Genomic DNA, 17,278 nt, shown 5'->3' with positions numbered 1-17,278 from the left:
TGAGTAGTGCCTTAGCATACCTAATAACCACATAAAATTAACTTCTTCAGAAAGTTAAGCAATTCATTCTTTGGCAGTATAATAGTATCTGCCAATTATATTTTTCTGCTTCATTGATAAAGCTATTTTATGTCATCAATATTGATAAATGAAACAGAAGGCAGTCCATTGAATTTTTTCCTTGGTTTATACATATGCTTTTCTTAAAGATATTTTGAAGGAAAAGCTAATGCAGGAAATATTGATTCAATTCTTCATCTAGAGGAATATGGAACTTATTGACTTAGAGTGTATTATTTACCTTTACAGTGTATTGCAGTATTTTGTAGTTGTGTTTCAAATCTTACTGTTTCTCATAGTTTAGTCCAGAGTTTATTTATTTATTTATTTATTGGACTGTACCTGAGGCATGTGGAAATTCCTGGGCCAGGGATTGAATCCATGCCACAGCTGCAGCGACACTGGATCCTTAACCTGCTGCAGGGAACTTTCATGTTTCTCACAGCTTAGAAGATGTTAAAATAAATTATAATGTCATGGAGGCAATTCATATTGACTTGAATTGCTTTTTACTCTTTTTAACTTTAGGAGGAAATCAGGAAATTAGAATTTCTAAGGAAACTTTTCAGTATCAAAATTAAGTGAATTATTTGGCAAGTGGAAAAATATACTAAGAGAAAGAAGGAAGATTTTCCACATTGGTTGGATTTTAGTTACTAGGCTTGAGAATATAAACACCTTTGTGCATGGGTTTTGTGGCAGATGGGGGAGGGAGCTCTGTGGGGTTTTTGTTATCAGGGCACTACTCTCATTCTGGGGTGGCTCCACTCTCATGACCGAATCACCCCTCCAAAGCCCCTACCTCCTAACACCATCCCACTGGGAAGTTAGGCTTACAACATAGGAATTTTGACAGGATGCAGACGTTTCAATCATAGCATTTAACATTTATTTCTATCAAGTAATGCAGTTAAATTGGCCCCTTGAAATAAGTATCTGGCTAAAAAATTATAATGCATATTAACCAAATATGTAGGCACATTAAAACTTTTCACATAAAGTATATAACTTAGGAAGAATTTTGAACAAGGATGTGTTTATGAATCTGTAGTTAGATTAATGTTGTTTCATTTTACCCTTTGAAGACACATCTCTGTTGCTCTCCTAGTACCCAGGAAACTATTTCCTGGATCTCTCAGGAAACAAAAATCACTTTAAATAGGAATTTACATTTTACAATTTATAATGTGATGCAATTTAAAATAGGTGTGTTCAAGAGCCTTTCTTGGCATCTCTAGGACATTCACATAATGTTATATATATTTTTTTCTGGCCACACCTACAGCATGCGGAAGTTCCCAGCCAGTCATCAAAACTTCCCCACAGCAGCCACCTGAGCTGCATCAGTGAAAATGCTGAATCCTTAACCCACTGAACTCTGAATAGTGGTTGAGGGAGACGAAGCTATTTGCTTGCTTGCAGGAACTGGGCATGGAGAGAGGAACTGCCCCTGAAGGAGAGAGTGCCTGGCTGTGAGTGCCTAGCTGTGCCAAAAAATAGCATGGAGGCCAGGGGATAGGAGGTCAAGAAAAACAAGGGCCAGGTCCTCATGGCTCTGTGAGTGAATCCCAAGAGCCTCCACTCCAGTAGAAGGTGGCAGAAGGGACCTGCTTTGGTGGATTTTAGAGGTTGGTTCTCTGCTCATTTGGGCACAGACTGTGGAGGGGCAGTGGGCAGAAGGGAAGAGTGTGCATGCTAATGTCAGTTGTGCACCTGGGGTGGTCAGTGGGGAAGGGCAGAAGATGTCTCCTGATTGAACTGGACCTGGGCTATTTGGGGGCAGAGCCTAAGGTTCCTTGGAGGTTTCCGCACCAGCAACTGGAAAGGTTGAGTTGCACTGATGAGAAGGGTAGCTCTGGTTCTAGAATCTGGTCATCCATCTTCATCTGAATCTCCTCATTCCCCATAGTCCCTGTTCCACATGTTTTAGCTCCAGACCACACTCCTAATCTGGTAATATGGCAGGATCCCAAAACCAGGCATTTTGCTTCCAGTTTGAGAATTACATCCTGTAGCCTCAAGCAAGGTGTTCAAAATTCTCTTAATTCCACTCATGGATAATCAGAAAATGGCTTCGTCTAACCCTCCACTCCCAAGACTTTGACTCCCTAGGTTTTAGACCTCTGGGAAGCTGTTTTATAGGTCCCACCCTTCCTCTGCATTTGCCTACCTCCCTACTTCCCTGTAGTCTGAACTCCTTAGAGGCTCCAGTGGGACTACACCAGTCCACTTTACCCGCCCTAGCTTTGCTTCTTTGTAGGAGACTCTCTTGATTTTACTGGTAGAGCTTCAGAGAGCTTGTTACTGTCTTTTGAGCTTTTTTCTCCTTCAGAGCCCCTGCCAAGGCAGTCACACCCATTATATGTCAAGCTCATTAAGTTCATCTCTTTAAAGACTTTCCTACTCACCTAATTGTTTCTGGCATTCCTTTCCTAACAGGCAGGGCACTCTAAAATCCCTTATGCTATTCTCATTTATAATTAGCTCAACTGATGATTCAATCACCCTTTGGGCTAAATTCAATGCAATAATTATTGATTATCCTTTATGTGAAAAGCCTGGGACAGGCTAAGGAGATAAAGATATAGCCGAAGGCTGGAGTAGGGCTCACCCCAGAAATGTTCTCTAAGCTAAGTGGAGCATTTTGTTATAAAATATATAGAAATGGGGGTAGCAGAAGCATGCATTCAGCTTTCCAAGGCCATGGGGCTTATTGAAAAAATTCGTCAGGTTGTGTCTTGAAAAGTCATCTGTGGCTGCGCAAATGAATAAATGAAGCAGGATTTTGCTGGGGGAAAAGAGTGTATAAAGGCATTCACGGAAGAAGAGTTAGAAAAGCACAAGTTCAAGAGTGATAAATCTTTCAGTACGCCACAAGCTTGATGCACAGAGCATGACGTTTTGGCCAGAACCTCATCAAAGTGGGTCTGGCCTCTTATTCTAAAGAACACTCTTGTTCTTTAATGTTTTTTAAACTTACTAAATGCCTCAAAAAAGAAATGTAACCCAGCCAAGAGCAAATGAGACTTTCTCAGGTTCTCTGGATGAGAGCAGTTGTGATTGGAAACCCAAGTCTGGGGGCTCTTCCTTCCCTTCCCCCGGGCCCGCCTCCAGACAAGTCCTCTGCAGCTTCACTAAATTTAGCTTGACAGGCAAAAGCTGGAGGACAGGGGATGGAAACATAGGATTTCCTTTCAACTGAAGAGGTACATGTGAATATTTGCATAGATAGTTTTTCCTGGGAGCAGTGAGGAGAATTGATTTTAGAAGACAGGATGCAGAAACCAGGAATAAAGGCAGAGGTCATTGCAGTAACCCGAGTCAGAGGGTGAAGCAGCGCTCCAGGAATGCACGGTTGCCAGCTCAAGATCCAGTCCTGCTCAGTCATCATATGAACTTGTTAGTTTAAAAATGGAACCTCAGTTGTACCAACTCTAAAACCAGGGCTCAGTGACCTACATTGTTCTGCTTTTCAAGGCTCCTTTTCCTTGACTTCCCTAACCTTTTCTCTAGTTTTTGGCCAAAGGATGTTAACTTAGTATAAAAAAGGAAATTCCCCAAATTATATACTATATTTTCTAAGATAGATGTGTTGGTAGTTTCACCACTGGGCTTGAAATTTAGGAGAAAAAAATACTAGCTTGCCTCCATTTATCTTGTTGTATTTGCACCTGGCTTGGTTAATATGGACCAGTAATGGCAAGTAACAGTATTTCAGAAAACAGAAAAGGAAGGTCATAATTAACTGGTTGCTCTGGAGAAAAGGGGAGACAAGGGTTTTTGTCCCTAAAATGACAAATTCTCAGCTGGTTTGGTAAGTGGAGAACGAAGTTTTCTGTTCATGAGTTGAAATTTTTCTGCACTTGGTCAGACCTCCTGTGTGATTTACATGCATACAAATAGCCTTAATTGATTAACAGTTTAGAAGCACGACTGCTGGGATGCTGAAGGGGAAAAAAAGGTAAGGATGAGCAGGGAACTAGGACTTTTGAATTGATCCAGGTGCAAGAATTACACAGTCTATAATGGGTCAATTAAATAATCTGTTCAGCAACTCCTTATTTCCTTGCCATGAATTGGTTTAATTAAATATGAATTGAAGTAGATTATTAGCTGGATCAAGTCTCTGGGAGCTTTGCACAGACATGAGGAAATTGTTAAGGACTTGCAACATTGTTTATAGAAGGACTTGATAATTTTTTTTTTTTTTTGGACTCTAAAGAATCTGGGGCAAAAATAAGTAGAAATGTGAAAAGAAATCAAAGCTAATCACTTTTCTTCTTTTTATATTTCTGCCAAGAGACTTTTGTTGCCTTTCCAAGGCCAGTCAAGTGATGTGCAGAAAGCATGCACAGCTGAAAGCCTTACAGCCCAGGGAGTGGGGAAATTTTCACATGTAATTCAAGTCTTGATGTAGGAACATATTGTAAAGTTTTATTAGAATTTAAAAAAGATTATAGAAGATCTCATTGCTGAAGTTATCTTGAAATAGTATTTGACATATTCAAAATGTGTTTTTGGTGTTTGTTTTAAATGCCTGGTTATGTTTCTACATATTTTTTTCTTTTTTCTTTTTTTTAAAAAAAGAAGGAGTTCCCGTCGTGGCGCAGCCGTTAACAAATCCGACTAGGAACCATGAGGTTGCGGGTTCGATCCCTGCCCCTGCTCAGTGGGTTAACGATCCGGCGTTGCCGTGAGCTGTGGTGTAGGTTGCAGACGCGGCTTGGATCCTGCGTTGCTGTGGCTCTGGCGTAGGCCAGTGGCTATAGCTCTGATAAGACCCCTAGCCTGGGAACCTCCATATGCCACGGGAGTGGCCCCAAAAAATAGCAAAAAGACAAAAAAAAAAAAAAAGAAAAAAAAGAAAATACTATTTTATCTTTTATTTTTAATAATTAATACTTATCAGCAGATACATGATGTTTACCATTTGATATTTGTTTGCCAGTGCTACTCTTCTCTTATTTGTACTTTTAAATATATCATGCCTAATATTTTAAAGTGATGTATGTGCAGATATATATTTGACTAATAATGAGTCTAGACACAGCTTTCTTGAATGATAGAAAATACAAATCTGCTGAAATGAAATTAATTGTTTGAACTTTCTTGAAAGAGAAAGAATAATGAAATTTGGGAAGAGAGTTTTAGCCTGTTTTCAATATGGTGCATTATATTTCACACATTTTAATAAGATCAACTATTAACAAAGGAAATGATAATTGTGTGGTAACAGTTTATTTTTTTATCCTGAAGTCCAGGTTTATATAATAACCTAGAGGTGTTCACCATTTTAACACTTCCAGGAATGCATATTTTTAAATTCCGTTAGGAGAAAATGACAGAAAAAATAAGTTTACATTGTTTCTCTTATTTGTTTTATGCGATCCAATCTGGTGTCAAAGCAATAAATGTACCAAAAGTAGACAGGCAGGAGTTGCCATTGTGGCTCAGTGGAAATGAATCTGACTAGTACCTGTGATCCCTGGCCTTGCTCAGAGGGTGAAGGATCTGGTATTGCTATAAGCTGAGGATTGGCTCTCCCGTTGCTGTGGCTAGAGACCTACCCCTAACCTGGCAACTTACATATGTTGTGGGTGGGGATATAGAAAGGAAGGAAGGAAGAAAAGGTTGTCAGGGAACTAGAGTCAATAATTCATCTGGCTGAAGAGGATCTTTAAGACTGGCTGGGCCACTGGTGTAAATATAATTTTACTCTGGATATTTGTCATAATATTTGTCCACACTTTTCACTGTCCAGTTAATATATGTATAAACATTGCAAACCAATATAATCATATAATAGTAATAACAGTGTAATATTATAAATTTTTCTTTTTTAAAGCTTTTATTATAGAAAGTAAAATATATATATTTGAAAGTATTCAGAACTTTTTTGTTCCAAGAATGTAAGTAGGTTCTTCCCCCAAAACTTAAAGTTTTAACATGTTCCAAGCTGTAGACAAGTTGAAAGAAGAGTGCAGTGAACAACCACTTACTATTCATTGGATTCATCAGCTGTTAACATTGGTGACATTTTCATTACATGGTGAAATATTCTAGCTATATCCAATAGATCTACAATAGTAATATACTGATACGGTTATTTTCATCTATTTTTAATGCATACAGTGCCTTTCTTTTATTGTTAGGTAAAATGTATATTTTTAATACCATGTACTTTCCCCATACATCTTAATAGTATATAATATCATAAACATCTATTGCTATTGTGATATACCTATCATTGAATTGATACACAATATGTCTGTCGACTGAATTTTTAATCTTTTACTTATGATGGACACTGATCTGCATCGATTTTGTAAAGGATTTTAACATCTGTGAGCAATATGTTAATAGTCAAATGTAAGCTAAAAAATTCTGCTTTTATTGCATTATTTTGCTGTTTCCACCACACAGTCACTCTCTGCACTAGCCTTTCACTTTAAAAAATAATTTTTTTTTAAACTTAGGTAGAGTTGATTAATAATATGGTGTTAGTTGCAGGTGTACAGCAAAGTGATTCAGTTAGTGAAAGAGACTGATTGATTCCAGGCAAACTCAATCTTTTGAATAACTTCTTAGTCTCTTGGAGTTTTTCTCCTTTACCTTGCTTTTCTTTTCCCAAGATAGTCTCTGGGTGCAGAAGACAAAAATGAAAGCTTTTGGGACACCCTGACAGTAGAGGAAGCAAGTCTGGTTTGATGTTTTCTATGCTGAATTCTAGTTGAAGTATATCTCATTTTGCAGGATGTTTGGGACCTGTTCATGTCTTTCTTTTTCATTCTTGGTCATCATGTCCACAGATGAAATGACCTGTGATCTATTCTTATAGGGATGATGATAGATTCTTTAGAACCTAGCTACTCTTAGCTACTTCCTTCTGATGACTAGGTAAACTATGTAGGCTCTCTCTGATTCTGTTAACCCAGTAGAGCTTCTTCTGTCTGGCTGCTGGCTTGGGGCCATCCATACCGGGGATATTTTTCATGGTCTTATTCCCTGGGAAGCAGTGGTCCTCAGTTCTCAACCATGTTCTCTCATGAGTGTTTGTCTATTTCACACTCTGTACAGGCAGAGGGAACCAAGAGTCTCTGGCTCAGACTCTCTCACTGCCTACACAGCACAGGATGACTTCCAACCTGCTCTTGAGAATCCTTGTTGGCACATATTGTGTTATGCCCTGGGTTACTCTAGAACTGACCCTTGAAATTAGAATGCATTTGAGAGTGGACTGCAATGTGAGTTGGGCTTATATTTTTCCACCATAGTGCCTTGAACTGAAGTATGTGTTTTTATCATCTGCATCCAGCCCCTCCCCCAAAGGACTCTCCTTAAAGCAATGAATGCTAAGGATCTGATGAGTATGGATACACAAAGAAAAATGAGGGGATTGGCAATTTAATAATATTGATTTCGTTGCATCCATATATAATTCTACCCATATACAATCAGTGTATATAAACTGATGTATAGTTAAAGGCACAAGAGATCTATGCTCAAGGAAGTGTTAAAGAAAAGGGGGTGACATCTGAACTGTTGTTTTGGAGGCTCTCTTTTTAAGTAAATTAGAAAAGAAGCGGAACTCCAGGCAGAGGGGCAGTTTCACCAGACTGAAGATTCTGAGTTCTACCTGATTGTTCCTGTGGAAAACCAAGTCTTCTGGCCACTTTTTTTTATTCTTTAAGTGAATTAGTGCACATGTTTCTCATTCAAGTTTTTAATCTCAAACCTGATTAATATAGGTGTTTTTTGGTATAAATAAGTTAGAAGTGGGGATTATAGTCAATTTGAATTTCAATATCTTGTATTATCCTCTGTTTTCCAGTTCTGAGCTCTTTTTTTTAATAATTGTATTGAAATATGATTCACACCATAAACATCATTTAAAGCGTACAAGTCAGTGATTTTTAGTATAGTCCAAAAATTATGCAACCATCACCATAGTTTCAGAACATTTTCATCACTCAGAAAGGAACTGTACTCATTTTCCCTCAACCCTTCCAGCCCTATGCAAACATTAATCTCTCTTCTGTCTTTATGGATCTGCCTATTGTGAATATTTCACTTAAATGCAATCATACAAATTGTGGTCTTTTGTGACTAGCTTCTTTTATTAGCATAATGTTTTCAAGGTTAATTCATGAATGAATCAGTAGTACATTTCTTTGTATTCCTGAATAATCAGCTTTATGGATATACATTACATGTACTCATCTGCTGATGGACAGTTGGCCTGCTTCTGTTTCTTGCAGTTATGCATGATGTTGCTATAAACATTTATATGCAAGCTTTTGTGTGGAAAAAATGTTTTCATTTTTCTTGGGTATATAACTAGGAGTGGAAATGCTGTATCATAGGGTAACTTTTTGAGGAATGGCTAGAGTGTTTTCCAAAATGGCTACACAATTTTAAGTTTCCATCAACTATGTAAAATTGTTTCAGTTTTTCCACTTATACCCCAACACTTACTAACTTGCTTTTTTTTTTTTTAATGTTGCCATTCTAGTGGATGTGAACTGGTATCTAATTATGGGTTTGGTTTGCATTTTGCCGATGGCTAAGAAAGTTGAGCATCTTTTCATGTGCTTCTTGGATATTTGTCTGTCTTATTTGGACCAGTGTCTATTTAGAATTTTTGTCCAGTTTTTAGTTGAGTAATTTGTCCTCTTTTACTGTGTTAGAAGAGATGTTTATATATTATAGATATAAATCATTTATTCTATCATATGATTTATAAATATGTTCCCCAGTTCTCTGGATCATATTTCAATTTTCTGATATTTGAATGCCAAGTTTTAAATTTTGATGACGTCTGATTTTATTCTTTTTGGATGTCATATCTATGACATTTTTGCCTAAACCAAGGTTACAAAGGTTTATTCTTATATCTGTGGGGAAATTTTATAGTTTTATTTCTTGCATTTGGGCTATGATTCACTATGAATTAATTTTTTGCATGCTGTAAGGAAGGGGTTCACTTTATTCTTTTCATTGTGGATAAACACTTGTCTCAGTGCCATTTGTTGAAAAGACCATTATTTTTCCATGGAATTCTTTTGGCACCCTTGTCAAAAATAAATTGACTGCTCATGTGAATTCTCAGCCCTGAATTCTATTCATTAATATGTCTATTCTTGGAATTCCCATCGTGGCTCAGTGGTTAACGAATCCGACTAGGAACCATGAGGTTGTGGGTTCTATCCCTGCCCTTGCTCAGTGGGTTAAGGATCTGGTGTTGCCGTGAGCTGTGGTGTAGGCCGCAGACGCAGCTCAGATCCTGTGTTGCTGTGGCTCTGGCGTAGGCCAGGGGCTACAACTCCGATTAGACCCCTAGCCTGGGAACCTCCATATGCTGTGGGAGCAGCCCTAGAAAAGACAAAAAAAAAAAAAAAAAAAAAAAGTCTATTCTTGTGCCAAGACAACACAGTGGTGATTGCTGTAACTTTGTAGAACATAATGAATTTGGGAGACCTGAGTTCTCAACTCGCCCCCTGCAACCTGCTCCTTTTCAAGATTTTTTAGGCTGGAGTTCCCATGGTGGCTCAATAGTAATGACCCTGACTAGTATCCATGAAGATGGCCTTGCTCAGTGGGTTAAGGATCTGGCGTTGCCTTTAGCTGCGGTGTAGGTTGCAGACATGGCTGGGATCTGGTGTGGCTATGGTGTAGGCCGGCAGTTGTAGCTCTGATTCAATCCCTAGCCTGGAAATTTCGATATTTCCATATGCTTTGGGTGTGGCCCTAGAAAAAAATTGTTTGGGCTCTTCTTGATCTTTGACTATTCTTATGATCTTATGAGCTCACCATGTCACTTTCTGCAATTAAGTCAGATTTCCTTGATCAAATGTTTTCTTCTGCTCTATGTCCTTGTAATTTCCAGAGACATTCATTTTTCTTATACTTTCCACCTGCTAATGGTAGTTTTTTTCCATTTGGCACTTACTCACTATCCTTCCTGCCACCATTCTGGAAATAGAGCTCTGGATTCATTTTGAAAGTTGTTAAATTAAATATTTCTAATCATTACATCCTAAAATACATGTAATGTATTTTTTTGTAAGTAGCAAAAGGAGTACATTATATTCATTCATGAAGAAATAAAATTATCTAATTATCTTGTTGCAATTGTGCTTAGTTTCAGAGAAGGCATTTTGAGAATACAAATCACATATTCCTTGATTTCCTTGAAGCGGTGTCATTTTAAAAATTTTTTCCTCATCTATTGCCCGAAATTATCTTGTAAAGAGGGAGAGTGGCTATTAACACTACCAAAAACATGTTTATTATACTTCATATTATACAGAATTTTTATCATGCGATTCTAATTATGTATGCGTTGAGCAGCAGAAACCATACTAGACTCATTTCAGATTGCTTTACAAACCAGCAGATAAGAGTCATCACCCTATGATCCATATAAATTTTTTGTAACTGTACATATCTCTCTAAATTGATTTCATTATTTTGATTTTTTACTGTTACAACACTATTTCATGTCAACTCTCATATGGAAAAAACAACAATAGAAAACTAATGAAAGGAATTCCTCGATGCATCATATTTTGATATTATTCTGCAACCATTTATCTACCTGCCTAATTATTATTTGAGCTTCTTATTCCTTTCCAGTGTTAGCTATTACAGTTTTGATATCTAGAATACCAAGCAGGATCCACTCAATGTACAGAAACCACAGAGGAATTTGAACAGAGAAAGTTTAATATAAAGAAGTATTCAGTAAATTCTACATACAAGTGGTAACATAAAATGTTTGTCTGTCTCTGATTTATGTCACTAAGCATAACACCCTCTAGGTCTATCCATGTTGTTGCAAATAACAAAGTTTAATTTTGTTATGACTGAGTAATATTCCACTATATATGTAATATATACCACATCTTCTTTATCCATTCCTCTGCTGAGAGACCCTTAGGTTGCTTTCATATCTTGGCTATTTTAAACAATGTTGCTGTGAACATTGGGGTATATTTATCTTTCAGAATTAGTATTTTTCTTCAGATAGATACCCAGGAGTGGAATTGCTGGAAGCAATTAAGTAAAATAACTAAACAGAAGCAGACTTACAGATACAGAGAACAAATTAGTAGCTACCACTGGGGAGAGGGGAGGTCTCAAAAGGGGCAGGGGAGTAAGAGGTGGAAACTACTGTATATCAAATGAATAAACTACAAGGACGTATTATGCAGCACAGGGAACAGAGCCAATATTTTATAATAAATTTAAATGGAGGATAATCTATGAACATATTGGTCCTTGAAACTCCAACTATTGAAACTAATAAAATATTATGTCAATGACACTTCATTAAATAAAATAAAAAAGAAAAATTAAAAAAAGAAATCTTTAGTATGTGAAGAGCTGATGAGTGGGACATTGTGCTAAGTGATGAAAGGAATTCTAAAAGACACAGGAAAAGCAGATGTAGGGAGATGTCACTACGTCATCCAAAGAAGATGCAAATCTGGAAGCCTGTCTTTTCCCAGCCTGAGAGCTACATGAAATAGCCATGGCTCCAGGGAGACCCACACCTTATATGATGCTGCCTTGGGCAGAATCCAGGGGAGGTGCCTGCCTTGGAAGTCGCTGCTTCCCTGTCCGAGAGAGCAGCAGGGGAATGTGTTCACGGAGAAATCCTGAGAAGCCTCCTGAGAGCAGAGAGGTGCCCTGTGTTTCTGGCTGCTTCATACCACTGCTGTGTCTGGAGGGAGTGGCACACAATGACAGGAAGGGAAGCTCCTTGCTGCCACAGTACCCCTCCTGCACCCTCTCTGGTCAAAGCTTAATGCCTTACCCTTTGGGAAAAGGGAAATATTTATATTGTTCAGCTCCATTATCACAGGATAGGTCATGTAGGTTGGATTTGAAGTGGAGAGGCAGTCATTGGACTGGCACATCTCATGTGTCATTCAAATTTTCTTAAGTCCAAAGGCAACCCTAGGTTTTACTTCTGTTTTAAAAGTATGCTTTTCAAATAGGCAAGCATTTTAAATGCATTATTTTCCCTCCTTTTTTGCTTAGCTGACTCTTCTTTGATGTTTCTCTATCCCCCTTTAAGTCTCAGGAAGCTCTAATCACTGCTTCTGCCTCCCCACCCCCTTTCTTGACTCCCAAGTCCTCCCCAAGCACCAACATAGCCCTACTAAGATCCAGCAAGATGAGCAAATAGAAAATATTACTTAGTAATGGATGAGAAATACAGATTCCAAGCTTTCCTTCACATCAGTTTAGATACTTCACTTCAGATAGAGGGCTATGAATGACAAATCACAATATTAAAATCTATCAGGATCCTTTGGAACAGTAAACAATAAAAAAAGGGGGCCATGCATTTTAATTTTGCTCTATGTGTGAAACCTCTGGTGTGAGGCTTGATCCTCTTCTGAACCTGGGATTCACAGATTATCACATTGATTTTTTTCAGAGCTCATAAAAATCTCCTGAAAATGAGAATAATTGCTTTGCTCAGGATGAGCAGGTGATGGAGACTGGCTTCAAGTGAGGGCTTCTGTGATCCATATAAAGTCCAAGATCAGGCCAATCTTAGTTGGGGTTTCTCCAGCCATACACTGGTTCTGCCTTGACAGTCCCTAAGGCATTGAGTTAGGTTTATAGCAGGTGGTGAATAGCCGCTGCCTTGGTCTCTGGAATAGCTCAACCTGTATCTCATCAGCCTGCCCCTCCCTATGATGCAGCCTCTTGTGGAGAAAAGGCTGGCCAGCAGGGCCTCCAGATCCTTTGCCCTTCCAGGGCCAACATTTATCTGATTGGTTGCTGAATTTCATGGTCCCCCCGTCACACTGAATTTTGTTGTTGTTGTTTAGTTTTGGGTATTTTGGTTTGTTTGTTTAGGGCCGCACCTGTGGCAATATGGAGGTTCCCAGACCAGGGGTCAAATCAGAGCTGCAGCTACCAGCCTACCCATAGCCACAGCAACATTGGATCCTAGCTGTGTCTCCCACCTTCACTACAGCTCAGCGATGCCTTAACCTTAACCCACTGAGCAATGCCAGGGATCAAACTCATGTCCTCATGGATACTAGTTGGGTTCATTAACTGCTGATCCATGAGAGTAACTCCCTTGAATTTTAAATAAGTTAAATACCTCCTCTGCTCTTGGTATAGCATTATCTCTGATAGTTATGCTTTTGATTTTATGCAAAGTGATGGAGCTACTGAATCTCCTACATTATACACATTTATTAAGAACCTACACCTTTCTAAGGATTATGCCCTATTATTATTATTACTCTCTATTGGCAAGAAAAAAAAATTCCTGTTGTGGCTCAGTGGATTAAGAACCTGACCTATGATCATTTTCCTCACTCAGTGGATTAAAGATCTGGTGTTGCCACAAGCTGCAGCTTAGGTTGCAGATGCGACTTGGATCCAGTGTTGCTGTGGCATAGGCCTGCAACTGCAGCTCTGATTTGACCTCTGGCCTGGGCACTTCCATATGCCATAGGTGTGGCTGTAAAAAGAAAAAAAAAATAGAACAAAACACATTTACAAGTTGATATGTTGTCCTTGGTACCTGTTTATTTGAATAGTGACATATATTTTAACCCAAGTTTTCTGAATCAATGATTGTAATTTTCTTGATATCATTGTAGTCTATTAGATATTGCTCTTAGCTTTTGGATCCCAAATAACACCCTTCCTGTTGCATGCCCAACTTTGCATTTTAAAGCATATTTTCTGAATGAGTTGCTCTGAGATTCAGAAACCTCTTGCATAAGGTACAGACCACGCTCTTTTCAAAAGACCGGTGCCATGCTCCACTAGGTCTCAGCACTGGGCCCATAAGTGTGCAAATAATTTTTTTAAAGTTTTAATCAATAGTAACATCATAGAATCTAATGAGAAAGTAGTAAGGGTAAGAAGATTAGCAGTGTATTGTTGGTCTTCAAATACCTTACCTCAATTGCGTGTTTTTGTTCTATTCCTGAGAAAGAAAATAAGATGACTTTAAAATGACTGTGGTTAAATTTGTCACTTACTTGGCTAACGGAGTAGTCTGACAAGCAGGAGGTAATAATCCATAAAACAAGACCCATCTTGGAGGAGACGAATGGGGGGTCAGCTGTCTCTGCTAATAGGTATGCTGTAGGGGGAGGGGCCTGTCATCAGTGTTGCATCTCCATGTATGCCTTCTGATTGCTCACCTGAGACATAAAATATATCCATAGTCGATGACCGGAATGTCCCACCTTCCAAGGCCATCACTTTGTTGGCGTGGCAGATGGACTTGGGACCCTCTCTGTTACTAATTGATGTAAGAACCCCTGGTGGAGTTACCATAGTACTGTTTTCCTACCTGCTAAAATAGCCAGAGTACTCTAGAAGAATCTTTTGAAATATTTCAGCAGAAAGTTAAGGTAGTTAAAGTGTTTCTTGTATCTTTAGTTCTGAAGTCACATGTTCCTTTTTGCTGTTGTCCACATCCCCTTTGATATCGGACATCCTATGGATGTGTCTTTTTCCCATCATCCTCTGTTATGTGTTGGACCTAGAGAAAACATTCTCTTGGGGCAGAGACTTTTCTGCCTTAAATGTGGCAACATTGTGCTGATGACAGCGATGACAAGCTGGCCTGGTGTAGTAAGATAGCTCTTCTCCTTCTAGAAGGTGGTAGATCTGTGTTGGGAGTGGGGTCACTTTTAAAACTCTCTTTCCAGAGGCAAGTAGAAGCAAAGTTTGCCTAACTTGTAAGTCTGGAGAGAGAAGCGTTTGTGAAAGTTAAGATTCTGTAGTCTCATAAACTTGGACCTGTTCAGATTCAGTTTCTTTATAGATAAAAATATTCCTGTGAGTCTTGACATCTAGTTGTGGCTTTGGTGCATTTAGAATGACCATATGTTTCACTCCCCTCCCCAAACAAGTGTATTCTTAACTGCTTACTATAAATCTGGGAAGCAGTAGACACTAAGCGGGAAAAATGGCCAGATGGTAGGGCCAGCAAGGCAGCTGGCTTGGTCTCTTCTCTAGTTCGGCTCCACTGTGTTCCCCTCCTCCCATCAGTGCTGCGTGTGTCAATTCTGTGAAAAATTGCTCGGCCTTGGAGACCGTGGATAAGTGACACATTGTTCCTACCTCTGAGGGACTCATGCTTTGTGAGGAGGGGTTGGGGAAAGGATCCATCAGACATAAGCTGGAGCAGGGCTGGAATGGGGCCAGAGGTCAGGTCCTACCTAAACTCTGCAAACCGAGAGTGTAGAAGAAAGATTAAACCACATGAAATGTAAAAGGAAAAGTATAAGAAGGTGAATATTACAACCAAAAATAAAACTATGATAAATTTGCATCTCATGAGGTGCCTTTGTAGGCCCTGTGAAAGTCCTGTGGATGACATCATTTATATCATTGGAGGCCCTGTTCTTATAATTTTATTTAATCCAAAAAAAGTTGGTCTGGAGAATCTGTCATTCATGTCACTTCACTCAGAAATTTGTTCAGATGCCCCCTTTGAGAAGAGTCCTTCCTTGTCCATATGCTCTAAAATAAGTCTGCTTTTTGCCTCTCTGTCTTCACTGTTTCTTATTCCTTTTGTTTACAGAATCTTTACTGCCAGCTGAAATTTCTTTCGTAAAAATATTTTTGTACTATCTCTCTCCTCTGCTATAATAGAAGCTCTGGGTGGTAGCCCTTGTAGATGCTTTCATGACAGCATTGTCTCCAGTGTGAGAAGCAGTGATTTCCAGTCTATTGCTCATGCTTAACTAATTGTTCTGTAAATATTTGTGACTGACTAAATATGCCCTGTAGAGGTCATTCTATTTCCTTTTTTATTTTGGTCACAAGAAAATCACTCGGTGCTCTAAATTTTGTTCCCAAATGAAATATAACAGTTTAGATTTCTTTTCCTTCTCTACACTTACCTTAATCCTTTCTATCCATGATTATTATACTTTGATGTAGAATTAGCACAACCTGAGTGGAAGAATGTTAGGTAGATGGAGACTTTAAGCCAAATACTAAGTTTCTAGGCACCTTTTTGAATGACTGAAATCCGGAATAATGATATCACCAAATGTTGGTGAGAGTGTGGAGCAACAGGAACTCTTGCACATTTCTGGTGAGAATGCAAAATGACATGGTCGTGGCTTTAGAGGGCAGTTTGGCAATGTCTTATAAAACTAAACACACCCTTACCACATAATTCTGAAATTGAGCACCTTGGTATTTACTCAAAGGATTTGAAAATGTATGTCTACACAGAAACCTGCATACAGATGTTTAGAGCAGCTTTATTCCTATCACCAGAATGTGTAAGCAACCAGGATGTCCTTCAGTGGGTAAATAGGTAAAAAAAAAAAAAACAAAAAAAAAAAAACAAAAAAAAACAACTGTGGTATATCCAGACAAAGGAATATTAATCAGAGTTAAAACAAACAAAAAAATGAGCTATCAACCCATTACAACACATGGAGAAAACTTAATACTGTGTGAAAGAAGCCAATTTAAAAAAACTACCTATTGTATGATTCTAAGTCTACGACATCTGGAAAGGGCAAAACTATGAAGACAGTAAAGATCAGTGGCTTCCAGGGGCTGAGGGGGAGGGATGTGTAGGTGGAGCACAGAGGTGTTTAAGGCAGTGATGCTACTTTGAATTACTGTATCATTACACATTTATCCAAACCCAGAGAATGTACAACACCAAGAGGGAACACGATGTAAGCTCTGGAATTTGGTGATAATGACGAATTGGTGTAGGTTTACCACTTGTAGCAAATATACTTCCTTGGTGGGACATACTGATGATGGGCGAGACTGTGGAGGGGGAGGGTGTGTGTGTGAGATCTCTATACCTCCTTCTTAATTTTTGCCATGAATCTAAAACTGCTTAAAAAAAAAAGTGACTCACACCCACAAAGAATACTAAGTTTCACAGACCAGTGTTTATGCCAGGCTTATAGAGTAAAAATGATCAGTATTTCACCTGTATCACTGTTCAGGCACTGCCCTCTGTCTCCCCAACATCCCATAATGACACTGAAACAACCTTCTCACCAGGGTGCTTAGAACCAAGTTATTTATCCTGGCTTTTATGAATTCTTCCCTGATCTTCTCACAGAAGCAATTCTTCTTCTTGCTTTCCATGCCCTTTTCCACTTACAGAATATGCTTATGCTTCTTTTAAAGGAAAGCCAAATGAAAGTATAATAGCTGCTTCACTTTTGTCAACAGAGGC

The 17,278-nt window shown here is 38.7% G+C and overlaps 1 protein-coding gene across 2 annotated transcripts in view; it reads left to right on the top strand.

Moving 5' to 3' along the window:
* The window catches only part of CSMD1 (CUB and Sushi multiple domains 1), a 1,878,204-nt gene that overhangs the window by 517,248 nt on the left and 1,343,678 nt on the right, over positions 1–17,278 (top strand). The window lies entirely within an intron of this gene.

This window comes from Sus scrofa, chromosome 15 (genome assembly GCF_054392235.1).
Source record: "Sus scrofa isolate SSC_HxYL_T2T_F1_AM1 chromosome 15, Sscrofa_HxYL_maternal_Yorkshire_Landrace_v2.0, whole genome shotgun sequence".
Taxonomy (NCBI): Eukaryota; Metazoa; Chordata; class Mammalia; order Artiodactyla; family Suidae; genus Sus; species Sus scrofa.
The sequence above is the reverse complement of the archived record's forward strand: the minus strand, read 5'-3'. Positions and strand labels throughout refer to the sequence as shown.